We start from the raw sequence: 14761 nt of genomic DNA, 5'->3' as shown, positions 1-14761 counted from the left end.
CCTTTTTTTTCTTTTTTTTTTTTCTACTTTTTTTTTCTTGGAATGACTTGAATAGTCAAACTTAGTGGCTTGACATTAGCCAACAAACCATTAAATGGCTTGCATGCAATGCATGATATTCAAGAAGTTTCATGCGTGAAGAAATGTAAGAGCTTGCATTAAATGTTCTTCATGAATTGTCAAAGAAGATGGCCAGGAACAACACCTGACATACAAACCAAATTCATGCTTCTTTCCTTTGGCCATAAATGCTTGCCATTTTGTTTGACTTGACAAGTTTCTTTGACTTGCAAGAGTGAGTTCCTACAGGAGAATAAAAAATAAAAAATAAAAAAAATAAAAAGAAAAAGAAGAAAGAGTGCCTCTACGTGAGATAGAGAGATAGAAAAGAACTTGATTGTATGAAAAAAGAAGAAGAAGAAGAAGAAGAAGAAGAAGAAGATACTCAGCTGTATGAAACTCGAGTATTATAAAGAAGTACTCGATTTCAGTAATATCTAGTACCACATTATTTTTTTAATTACACAAATTTCAAGTTAGCAATGTCACGCTGACGACTCACTAGGAACTTGAGTTCACTGAACTCGAGTACTAAAAAAATGATAGATTGCTAAATATTTCCGAAACCGTGCTAGTTTACCACAAATTTTGCTAAAACGTGGTATTTGGCTATTTTCATCAAAAATTGTGCCTAAAAAAGTAAAGTAGGCCTAAACAAGTATTTGTGTCCGGACTTCATACTATAAGGTTTGATTTCACATACTAGCACCTCTTTTTTTGTCTCTTAAGTTTTTTTTTTTTTTTTTTTTTTGGGTAGGTGCGAGTTTTTTTAAATTATTTGATTAGTTAAATGATACACATTTCCTTTATTGGTAGTAAAAGCCATTGCAATCTTTGAGCAAAATGTTACAAATAAGGGTGTGTTTGGTTGGGATGAAAATAGGAATGATGGAAAATGGGAGAGGAAAATAGGATAGAAAATGTTGTTTTTCACTGTTTGATTGAAGAAAGAAAATAGGAGTGACAAAAAACAAGGGAGAAAGTTTTCCCTCCGGGACCTACTTTTTTTATCCTTCCAAATTGGGAGGAAAATGGGGAGGGAAAAATGATGTGAAATACATTTTACACAAATACCCTCTCACTTACCCCTCACTTTATTCATAACATGATGACTTTTGCCTCTTTTCACATTGATTGGTCAACAAAAATGAGTGTAAATTTCTTCACGTTGTAAGTTTCTGACCACGTTGAAAGTTTGCCCAGTACAAAAACATGGTAAAAAAAAAACTAAATTTTATGGTCAACAAAAATGAGTGTATATTTCTTCACGTTGTAAGTTTCTGACCACGTTGAAAGTTTGCCCAGTACAAAAACATGGTAAAAAAAAAACTAAATTTTATGGTCAACAAAAATGAGTGTAAATTTCTTCACGTTGTAAGTTTCTGACCACGTTGAAAGTTTGCCCAGTACAAAAACATGGTAAAAGAAAACTAAATTTTATGGTCAACAAAAATGAGTGTAAATTTCTTCACGTTGTAAGTTTCTGACCACGTTGAAAGTTTGCCCAGTGCAAAAACGTGGCCAACAAAATCTAAATTTTATATTATTTAATGAATGATGTGGTAAATTTTATAATAATAAAAATAATTTTTACATTATAATAATAAAAATAATAATATAAGTTTATATGTATAATGTGGTAAATTTTATATCATTTAATGAGTACAAATAAATCTATTTCTTACATATTATGTAACAAAAGTATAATGGTCAATTTATATAAATCACATTTTCCATCCTCCCATTTTTTTCTCCAACCAAACAAAAGAGTTTTCCACCATCCCACTTTTCTACTCCTCCAACCAAACATATAAGAGAAAAAACCAAATATTTTATATCCTCCAAGTTTTCTATCCTCCCATAATTTTTCATCCTCTCACTTTTTCACTCCTTCAACGAAATGGACCATACCATAGAAAACAAGAATTAAGATTGGTTCAAAATTTATAATTAAAAAAAAGCAGCAACATGGTCTTGATAACTATAAAGCCAAGAACTAGGAGCTATACGTGGCCAACAGAAGTCTTCCACCTTTCTTTTTCTTTTCTTTTTTTTGAGAGTATCTTCCTTCTTCCACCTTTCTTTTATTTTTATTCTTTAAAATAGTTAATTTCGAGTCACGTGTGATGTGACGTTAAATTATAAAACTTGTACATATTCTCCATACTTAAACTTTCTAGGAACCTCTTTCTCAAAAAAAAAAAAAAAAAAAAAACAAACTTTCTAGGAACCTCTATATGTCTCATCAGATTAATTATAATATTTTAAAAATTGTTAATTGAGTCCAAAAGCTGGCAATTAATATTTTAAAAATTGTTAATTGAGTCCAAAAGCTGGCAATTAATTTGAAATATTGAGACCACAAAATTGCATTAGATTGCTCTTCTTTTAAGAAAATTTTTTTTTTTAAAAATCGTTGGAGTGAAATTTTCCATTCTGAAGTGGTTTTATCTAGCTGAGTAAATATTATTATTGTGCACTAAAATTAAGAATTAAAATGGACAGGTGGCATGTGGTTTGTGAGTATGTGTGTGTGTATATATATATATATATATGTGTGTGTGTGTGTGTGTGAATTGGGTTCAAGTTACGTTGTGTATAACTTTAACAAATATTACATCGCTTAATAACTTATTATTGAATGTGAATTTTGACAAATTTACCATTAGATTACATTATATTCATACACTTTCCATGCTTAAAATTTTAAGGTCATCAAATATCAATAGTCATGTCATTAACAATTATTTAAATTCAAGTTTTTGTAATTTAAAATAATACCTAAAAGATAAGTTTATGGATCAGATGATAAATAACATCTGATTGACATAAAAATTAGCATGCATATTAAAAACATATAAAACATATAATTCAATTGAGAGATTTTTAAAATATGAATTTAATAACGAGTTATTAAATACTATAACATTACTTAATAATAATAATAATAATAATAATAACAACAACAACAACTTCAAAATGGTACATCAAAATACGTCGGTATAGAAATATTCTGTTCCACAAACCAAAACAAAGTTTGAAACAATATTTAAACCATTGGTTACGAAAGGTAGAAAACTACACTAATATTGCGGTTTTATTATTCAACCATGAGTTGTACTAGTGCTATAGAAAAGAGTCAAAAGACCTGTCCGTGTTTCTATCCAAAGTGCTTGGTCATTGGAGAACGTACATGCGTATAATATTTTAATAACTAAAGCGGGTGAACCGGGGAAGGCAGCAAAGAGTCCTCCAAAGTATATTAGCAAAAAAAATTAAAAAAAAAAAAAGTCTTCCAAAGTAGCAGCTAAAGAAATGTTTAATTAGTAACTTTGCCTTTTATCTTTTAAAATTTGTATTGGACAAAATAATATCATTGCTCTTTTAAAGTCATTGATCTGCCAGATTTTTTCATCATTTGAAAACGTGTTTCAACATTACAAGACTTTAACAAGCCGAATTTTGGATTATAATTTGTTGACGTTTAACTTGCAAAGACTTGGAAGTCATATTTTTTCTGCAAGGTCAGTTTATTATTACCTACCTTGAATTTTGAACTATAGAATTGTTTGTTCAGATTGCCGAGTTGTTGCAGATTGAACATGTTGCAAGCAATCAGTAAACACGTACCAATCATATTGTCTGGGCGTCGGAATTAACCATGCTAGATAGAACGTTTAGAAATGGTATTCTCGGGACCGTTTATTGTCATCTATTTCCTTTTGCTCAAATTATTTTTATTTTTAACAAAAACAAAATTGACAATTACATTAAAATTTTTAATAAAAAGTTATATATATATATATATTACAAATTATATCCTCTAATTTTATTTCATTTTGTTTCTCTAATTTTAATATTTTTTATTTCATTTTGTTTTCAATTTAGACATTTCATCAGTTATGTGTCCAATTTTAGTTTTATTTATTTATATTTTTCACTTTCCAAAACGATGTTGTTTTAGGACTTGACAATTGGGGATTAAATACTAAGAGTTTTGTAATTCAATTGATTGTTAAGACATCCAAAGTTTAAATCCTCTTAACTGAGTGACTATCATTTGCTTATACCAAGTAGATATATTAATTATTAAAATAATTTAGTTTAAATGAAACTCTATTACCAAAATATTAAGTTGCTTATTAGGTTGAAGAATTAAAAAAGAGAGAAGAGGAACAATTATTCGGTTGAGAAAGCAAGAGGAAGCAAATGAGTAAGAGTAATACCCGCTCCATATTTGCTCCGGGTGGTTTTAGAAATCAGAAGGAAAGGAGTGATATTTTTTGGGTGTTCTTTTAGGAAATGAGATGGCATAGATACATTAATCAGAAGGAATGATACATTTATTTATAGGCAAGAGACCATATACCTACGATTATCAGGCGCATGTAGACGATTCAAATCCCTCGTCTTAGCTTTATTTTATGGGTTGGGCCAATCACTTGGAAAATTAAGGTCTTGTGGTGTGCTGTCACTTTTTGTTTCTTGATGGAAATCTTGTGGGTCAATTAGAGTATGTTTGGATACTGTTTATTTTACTGAAATTGAAAATTTATTGATAAAAGTGCTGTAAATAAAGGCAAAAATTAGTTGAAATAATATAGTGGAGTTCATGAATAGTACCAAAAAGTGCAGTGAGACCTATGAATAGTAGCAAAAATAAGCTAAATGGTGAAATAATTTTCATTTTTAATTGGCATCCAAACGGAGGCTTAATACCCATTTGGATAGTGTTGAAACTGCGTCTACGTTTGTGTTTTTTTTTTTTTTTTTGAGAAGCGCGTTTCTGTGACTTTTATGCCTTTCCAATGAGTCTCGTGCACTGTTTACGGGATCCACAAATCGCTTTTTTCAACAAAACTTTTATTAAAAATGAGTCCCATGGCACTATTCACATTTAAAAATTATTTTATTACAGTATTTTCAGTTTTCAAAACATCCTCAAGGACTTCTAAAAACACTTCTAAGGTACACTCATGACCAACATTGTGAAATCGTGTTTTAAAATTCTTATATTACAATTTAACTAAAATCTTTTTTTTTTTTAATTAGAATTTCAGTTCATGTGGTAGAATGTGTAGGGTAAGTGTGTATTACGGAGTATATGACATTGTGATATCATTACTCAAGTCTAATTTGGTGTTATAAAATTCCAATTCATGCATACAGTGGTGGAGTCAACATCATACTAGATTTATTTTTGAGAAAAAAGTAAGGGGATTTAATTAATGACTGATTATTTACAATTTGATTCAATTAAAAATACTTTAAAATAAAAGATATATATATATATATATATATTAATAGCTAAAGCTGAGAGAAAATCCAATTAGATTTCAAATTGGTATTCAATTAGAGTCTAATTTTACGCCATCTGTCTCGTTTAATCTAAATTTTTAAATTTTTGTGCCAAGTGAGTTAATATAGTATAGAAAACGAGGAGTTCAATATAAATAAACTCAGGTAATATATATATATATATAACCAAATCTTAGAGAAAATTTGATTAGAATCAAAATTAGATGCCTTTATTAGCTTTTCATACAAATTAAATTATTTATATTTTTCCTGTTATTTTTTTTTCTGAACTAATGAGTATATTTTTTATACTATTTCTATTTAGATATTTTTTATGTGAAGATCTTGACGTAAAAAACTGTAATTGAGCTAAACGATCATATGCACCTATCCTCATTCAATTTAGGAGATATAGAGACTATTGAACCAATTTATTCTTTTATTTTGTGTTGTATTTCGTAGAATTTCACAGACAGTGATAGTGAATTTATATTGTATATGTAGTGTCCAATAGTGATTTTCAAAATTTTATATATATAACAGCAATGTAATTAAAAACTTGGAGTGACCAAAATCATTAAAATTGTAAGGAAAAATCATTTTAGTACCTCCAAATGTCCTGATCGTACTAATGTCCTATATATTTAATAACCCAAACTAACATTAATATCACCACTACAATTAATAATTCATTTGCGTAAGCACGGGTTACATACTTGTTAGAATTATAATAGATGATTATTTCTTTTCTTTTCTTTTTTTTCTTCCTTTCCTATTGTAATGGAAAAAAATTTCATACCTGTCTGGTTTAGTAGAGCTATAAACTTACATTCTTTTGTGAGTACCCAAAAAACAGAACTCAAATTCAATTTTGGATATTTTCCATTCTTTTTGCTAAGGAAATTGTATATATGCTAATAAAATTCTTGTGTATTCCAGTTGCTGTCTTATCCCTTATCAATGACACATTTCTAAAGCCTTTTTAGTAAGTCATATCTAGATCAACTATTGACAAAAAATTAATTGTTGTCACTTTTATTTTGCTTCATGCTAAATCATAAGAGCTACTTAGTACTCCATCTTTTATATCTAATTAGCCTGAAATGCCAATTCTATAACCAATGTATAATCTTTTTTAGATCGTAGCAAAATTGTTCAATGCTTGATGCATTAGGCATATGCTCATTGCCTACTCTATGCATCTCTGATGTGAGCAAGAAAGCAAGGAGGGGACCTCGAAAATGCTCAAAATATTTTCTTTCTTTTTTTCATTATGTAAAACTCATATTTCTTGTTATTTGGTGAGACTGCAAATAATTTACTTTCATAATTGGGTTTGGCTTACCTCCAATATTTTTTTAATTGGAATCTACTTTTATTTTACTGAGAAACTTCCATATCGCCTACTAACTAAATAAAATGTGGAGATTAAAATCCACTATCACTTGTCATTGTATATTTAAAACAAAAGGAGATCTTTAGTTAAAAAAGTACTAGAGGTAAGTCAAACCCTTCATAATTACCCTTAAGGTATTATTATTTGTTACATAATGGATGGCCTTTTTCTAAATATGTATACATCCATATGTAATATTTTAATTACAACTTATTGGAGGTAGTTGGCTTAGGGGTAACAACTAAGATACGTTTAATTAGTAGATTTATCTTTCAAAGTTTGTATGAGAGAAAATGATATCATTCATTTTTTTTAGTCATTGATATGCTAGATTCCTTCAACTTTGAAAATGTGTACACTATTAGGAGTCTTTTTTTTTTCCTTTTTTTTTTTTTTTTTTTTTTTTTTTTTTTTTGAGGAAACACCATTAGAAGATTTAAATCATATTAACATTTTAACAAGTCTTTGATAATTGTTTGGAACTTCCAAAGGCTTCAAAAATTCAAGTCTCGAAATTTTTTTTTCTTTGTTCGCTATGGTTTTCGAATTTTGGAATATGTGTCCGTTTGGCAAAGATTATTTTTGCCAACTTATTTTACTATTCAACTAATTTTTTTTACTATTCATGAGTCTCACTGCACTTTTTGGTACTATTCATGGGTCTCACTGTACTATTTCAGCTAACTTTTACCTTTATCTACAGTACTTTCAGTAAAAAGTTTTTAGTTTTAGTAAAATAAGTGGATCCCAAACAGACCCTATATAAGAATTGTTTGATGCAAATTGCAGAGTTATAGACAAAATATGTGGAAACTAATTAACATGTAATAATCATGTTGTCTAAATAAGTTTTATGTCATTTATATGTCAGATTCCTTCAACCTTGAAAACGTGTGACGTTATTACAAGTCCTTTTTTGTTTTTGAGGGAAACACCATTAGAAGACATTAGAAGACTTTAATCATGTTAGCGTTTCAAGTTTCGACAAAGCTTTGATCATTTTTTGGAATATCCAAAGACTTTGAAAATTCAAGTCTTGGAATTTTTGTTTTCTTTGTTTGCTGCAGTCTTGGAATTTTGGACTATAGAAGAATTGTTTGGTGCAAATTGTAGAGTTATAAACAAATTTTGTAGAAACCAATTAACATGTAGCAATCATGTTATCTGAATAAGTTTTATATCATTCATATGCCAGATTCCGTTAACCTTGAAAACGTGTGACATCATTAAAAGTCCCTTTTTTTATTTAAGGGAAACACCATTAGAAAGTCAGAAAATCAAGTTATCCAGATTAGGTATAATCAAGTATCATAATAATCCTATCTACTATTTTTCAAAAATAATAATAATCCCATAAAAAAAAATACTTTAGATTTCAATTCACTTAGTCCGATACCTGTAATGGATAAATTTTTATTAATATATATATTTTTTTATATTTTTTTCTTTTCATTTTTAGGAAATGTCTTTGCCTATTTAGGACCATCAGTTTATGGAAATAATTAACTTATTATTATGACATTTATGCTACACATTTAGCATATTGTCAAGGACCTAGCAAATAAGACAAAGGCATCCTCTTGGCAAAATTATTAATTAAATCAGTATAATTATGCAAATGCCAATTGCACAAATAAAAATAGCCAATAAGCCATTGGTTTAAAGGGAAGTTTACATTACCAGAGTGGAAGCACTTATGAAAAACACCCTTAGGAATATTGTATCTATGATCATTGTAATTGCAGAAAATTTCTTAATAATCTCAGCCAAAAAAAAAAAGAGGAAAAAATCTTAATAAAAGTTGAACATAAAGTGATAACGTCTAGAGGGTCCAATTTGGTAATGTTATAGTCATGAGTCATGACCTACAAGCTATAACATGAGAATGCTCCAATTAATAATATTTGAACATAAGACAATAACTGATAACGTCTAGAGGGTCCAATTTGGTATTGTATTACATGCATACAATGGCGTAGCCAACTTCATCTTTCCTATTTTCAATAAGTAGCACTTTTTTTTTCTTTTTTCTTTTTCTTATATACCTAATGTTATTTCTATTTCTTAATCTTTGATACCCGTATTACTAAAAGTTTGAAGATACTATAAATTGTACTACATTTCTTTTAGAGCAATAAAGTGTAATGCAACACAAAGATAAACAGGTAACAAAAATGTGATTGGTGCAAACTTAAACAATATAATACATGAATTTTTGGATTGCTCTTTCATAACATGGACTAGCTTTTTCTAAATATGTATACATACATTTGTAATATTTTAATAAGTTACTAGGGGGAGTGGACTGAAATAACAAGTAAGAAAAGTTTAATTAGTAGCTTTATCTCTTAAAATTTTTTGTGGGAGAAAATATTTGCAGCTCTTTTTAAGTCATTGATATGTCAAATACCTTTAATCATGAAAACGAATGACACCATTAGAAGTCTTTAGTCTTGTTAACATCTCACCAAGTCTTTGGTCATTGTTCAAAACTTCCAAAGTCTTTTGGTAATTGTTTGAAAATTTCAAAAACTTAGAAAGTTATAATCTTAAAATTTTATACCATATAACTATATAACTCCAAATTACATCCTCCAACTTTAACTTATTTTCAAATTAGTCATTTAAAATTCTTCTTTCTTTCTTTTTTCAATCTTTAACTTAAAATATTTTTTCAGTTTAGTCATTCCGTGAACATTGTCTAATCTTGCTATTAGTTTAATATCGTCCAATCTGGATTGGATGGAAGGAATACAACGAAAACAAATGAAAGTTTAAGGATTGAAATGAAAAAAAAAAAAAAAAAAAAGAAGAAGGAAATTAACTTAAAGAATCGAATTAAAAACAAGTCAAAGTTAGAGGTGTAATTTGTAATTAACCTTCGTTTAATAAGTATTAATAAATAAAAAGTCAATTAGAGACTTTTTAGAGTAGAATATACACATTAATTAAAAAAAATTCAAGGAAATTTAATCAAAAGTAAATTAAAATTTATTGTAAGATTGCTTTATTTGAGAAGATAGTGTATTCTAATTATATATAACTATTAATGGAGATGGAAATTTGATATTACAGATTCCAATCTTCCATCTTCTATTATCGAATTAAAAAAACAAACAAACTTCAAAATGTGTGGTACTATTTAGAGAAGACTTTAATTCTGTAAAAGTCTTTGGCCAATGAGAAGGTTCAAAATTAGAAAATTAGAAAATTAATGTTGTCATTTATCAAAGACATGGAAAATTTAATCTCTTGTGGATTACTGTTTTTTTTTTTTTTTTTTTTTGAGATACTAATGAGGGAGAAAAAAAAAACCAGGTTATCCGGCTCAGATTTTAAAAATTAAAAACTCCTTATAAACAAGTATCATAATAATCTCATATACTTTACATCTAGATTCACTCATATTGATACCCTTAGTGGATATATTTTTAATTATTACCATAAGCTTATAAAAATAATTGTTGAATTGCTCAATTCTCTTTTGCTATAGAATAGAGTCAAAAGACCTGTCCATGTTTTTATCCAAAGTCCTCTTTTTAAAGTCATTGATCTGCTGCGAGATTCCTCTGTCCTTTGGAAACGTGTTTCACCATTACAAGACTTTAACCGGCCCGAATTTTGGATTATAATTTGTTGACGTTTTACTTGAAAAGACTTGGAAAGTCATTTTTTGCAGGGTCTGTCGATTATTACCTACCTTAAATTTTGGACTATAGAATTGTTTGTTTAGATTGCTAAGTCGTTGCAAATTGAATGTGTAGCAAGCAATCATTATACCCGTAGCAATCATATTGTTTGGGTGTCTGAATTAACCATGCTAAAATGGTATTAACAGTGTTTAATGTCATCTAATTCTTTTTGTTCAAATTATTTTTATTTTTAACAAAAAAAATTGAAAATTATGTAAAGAAATTTTTAATAAAAGATTATATATATTATAAATTATATCCTCTAATTTTATTTCATTTTGTTTCTTTAATTTTATTATTATTATTATTATTTTTTAATTTAGTCATTTTATCAGCTCGGTGTCCAATTTTAACTTTAATTTTTTATTTATATTTTTCACTTTTCAAAACGATGTTGTTTTAATGGACTTGACAAATGGGAAATAAATTTCAAGACTCTTGTAGTTCAATTGGTTGACCAACTCCTAGTATTTTTAAGACATCCAAAGTTCTATTATAGTTTGTGTGTTAAATAGTTTAGTTTAGATGAAACTCTATTACCAAAATATTAAGTTGCTTATTAATTGTTAAGATATTTATTCCACGTAAAACTCTATTACCTAAGCTTTAATAAATTTAATATTTTATTACACCTAAAGTTCATTTATTAAAAATAAAAAGATGAAATAAAATAAAATTTAATACTTATTTTTTGATCATCTATTATAGTTTTGTGTTTTAATGTAGCAAATTACATGTTACATGTGGTGCTCAAGCAGAGTGACTCAAGATATATTGCACATAAAATTAAAGAGTTTTTTTTCATGTGACTAACTAATTATTAAGATAGTTAATTTACTCATGATTCACTAATTATTAAAACGGTTTTGATAGTATTAGTAAAATGTTTTTTCTTACATAAAATTTTAATTTATGACACAAGAATTCCCTAGTATACAAAAAAATTAAATAATACTATGGTGGAGAGAGAGAGAATAAGGGTATGTTTGGTAACTGCTTTTTCTTCTTATTTTCTGTATCCAAAAACAATTTTCTATTTTTGAGACTAAAAAACTTGTTTGGCAACCCAAAATGGATAGAAAACAAAAATTATTCTCAAAACTCAATTTGTAAAGGAAATTGAAAACATACGAAAGAATGTTTTTCAGTTTCTAATCTTCAAAAGTCAATAAAAAAACGCATTTAATTTAATGAATCTATCTTATTTAATGAGTTAACATTAGAATTCAAATCCTAGTAACAACATATTTTATTATTTTCTTTTTTTTCTTCAAAAAACTTTTTTTTTTTTAATTTCAACTAACCAAACATGTTTTTGATTTCAAAAATAAATAAATAAATAAATAAGTTTTTTCTCTATATTCCCCAAAACAAGTTTTTGAAAATAGAAAACAAAAACTGTTATCAAACATAACCTAAGTATTTAGGGGATAAGAAAAATATATGCAAGATAATCAAAAATAAGACATTATACATTAAACAATTTACATAAATATATACATTTTATGCAAGATATGGTGGGACGAGCAAAATCTGTCCCATCCATGCCTATTTGTGATAGGAAAAATTTGCATGGAATAGAACACATAAAACGGATCAAACAAGGCTGAGATTGTCAAAGTAATAGCTAATGAAAAGTTCAATTATTGGCTTTATCTCTCAAAATTAGAATTAGAGAATATATATATATATATATATATATATATATCACTGTTGTGTTTTGAGTCTTTTATTTGCCAGATTCCTTCAATCTTGAAAACGTGTGGTGTAGAGGTATAAAATCGTGAAAAACATTTCACCGTGTCTTTTGTAATAATTGTTTGGAATTCCGAAGACTTGGAAAGTTTTTTTCATTTGTTTTTATTTTTCTAGAAGAGAAGACTTGGAAAATTAAGTGTTATAGTCTTCCTTCTATTATCCAGTGTGAAATTTGGACTATAAAATAGTTTGTTTCAAATTGCAAAGTTGCAAACTAAAGATGTAGAAATCATGTTATCTGGGTCCCTGTACTAACCCAACAATCATGTTATCAATTTATCGTGTTCATGTGGCAATCATATTATCATATGGCAATTGTATTATACAGATCTCTATTTATTTTCTTTTTACTCAAATAATTTTTTTTAAGAAACTCATTTATAATTACATATATACTCAAATTTACTCATTAGTATCCCGTACAAGGACCAAAGATAGAGAAAATCGAACAAAAATTATGAAATCATGAAAAATAGTCATCAAAGTATACACAACGTGTACAGTTAGACCATATCAATCAAGTAGTCATTGGTGACATCAGTGGTGTGGGGCCCAACAATTCGTGGACCAGGCCCATTCACCCTCAGAGAGTCCGAGGGCCCAATCCGAGGAGAATTGTAGCCCAAGCTCCATGACGCAGAGCACAGACCAATTTTGGGAGGCAGCCGAGGACAGTCTAGTCCTCGGCAGGCCCATAATCCCCCCAGAATAAAGGGACAAATTCGGGAGGAAATCCAAAATACCTTGGGGCGATTACCCTAAATACCCTTCTGGATAAGGCCCAATGCCTGACAGAACCGTACTCTGCAGCTTTATCAAGTCATCCCCAACAATTCCGGGATTAGACTGATGGGACCAATGTCAGTATTTGTAAAGACTGACCCTACACGTGGACGAAGGACATCGAACGCACGCTAGTATAAAAGGAGAAGTAAGTGAATCTAGTGGGGGGGGAGGAAAAGAGAAAGACTTCATGAATAAGATCGCCGGAACGATCCATGCAGAGAATAGAGAAGGTCCTCCGTTGGACAGCCGGAAAGGACCACAAGGGTCCTCGGATCAAGTCCGAGGAGCCCATTCTCAGAAGTGGCAGCACGGCGGGGCTTTAAACGTTTAGGCCCAGTCCACTTTCCACAGGGACCTCTCTGAAATCCAGACCGGACCATCGTCCCGTGACCAAGCCCAAGCTTTTCAAGCCCACTCTCTACAAATTGTATTGTGAGGGATCTCTCCCGCGTGAACCCAAAAATGTCACTGGGCCGCGCAGGAATCGTGTCCTTACAATTGGCGCCGTCTGTGGGAAAGCATGCGCGCTTGGCGCAGGTGGCGGTGGAGTCAACTCTCTACTAAGCAAAAATTCACGGAGCTTCCGCCGTCTCTTTTGACGTGCAGCTGTTGTTCCGACATAAACTTCTGCTAGGGGCTACTCCTTGCAGCGCCCATGGCGTAGGCCGCCCTAGGGGCTCTTGGCCTCAAGCCGGCTCTCCCCGCCCTGATCTAGGGGCTTACATCCGAAAAACAAACAAACACAAAAAACAAATCTCAAACTTTGGACAGAACCAAGGTCTTGCATGGTCCTCGGACTCAAACCTATGGGGAAACCAAGTACAAGAGATCAATATCAAAAGTTTTGGACAGAACCAAGGCCTTGCATGGTCCACGGACTCAAGCCTGTGGGAAACCAAACACAAAAAACAAATCTCATAAACTTTGGACAGAACCAAGGTCTTGCATGGTCCTCGGACTCAAACCTATGGGGAAACCAAGTACAAGAGATCAATATCAAAAGTTTTGGACAGAACCAAGGCCTTGCATGGTCCACGGACTCAAGCCTGTGGGGAAACCAAACACAAAAAAACAAATCTCAAACTTTGGACAGAACCAAGGTCTTGCATGGTCCTCGGACTCAAACCTATGGGAAACCAAGTACAAGAGATCAATATCAAAAGTTTTGGACAGAACAAAGCCTTGCAGTGGTCAGGCTCAAGCCGTGGAAACCAAACACAAAAAACAAATCTCAAACTTTGGACAGAAACCAAGGTTTCTTGCATGGCATCGACTCAAGACCTATGGGGAAACCAATACAAAGATCAATATCAAAAGTTTGGACCAGAACAAGGCTTTGCATTGGTCCACCGGACGCAAAGCCTGTGGGGAAACCAAACACAAAAAACAAAGCTCAAACTTTGGACAGAACCAAGGTCTTGCATGGTCTCGGACTCAACCTATGGGGAAAACAAGTACAAGAGATCAATATCAAAATTTGGACAGAACCAAGGCCTTGCATGGTCCTCGGACTCAAGCCTATGGGGAAACCAAGCACATAAAAAGATCATAAGTTTTGGACAGAACCAAGGCCTTGCATGGTCCACGGACTCAAGCCTATGGGGAAACCAAGTACATAGAAAGATCATATGTTTTGGACAGAACCAAAGCCTTGCATGGTCCACGGACTCAAGCCTATGGGGAAACCAAGTACATAGAAAGATCATATGTTTTGGACAGAACCAAGGCCTTGCATGGTCCTCGGACTCAACCTATGGGGAAACCAAGTACA

Source organism: Quercus lobata, chromosome 12 (genome assembly GCF_001633185.2).
Source record: "Quercus lobata isolate SW786 chromosome 12, ValleyOak3.0 Primary Assembly, whole genome shotgun sequence".
Lineage (NCBI taxonomy): Eukaryota > Viridiplantae > Streptophyta > Magnoliopsida > Fagales > Fagaceae > Quercus > Quercus lobata.
The sequence above is the reverse complement of the archived record's forward strand: the minus strand, read 5'-3'. Positions refer to the sequence as shown.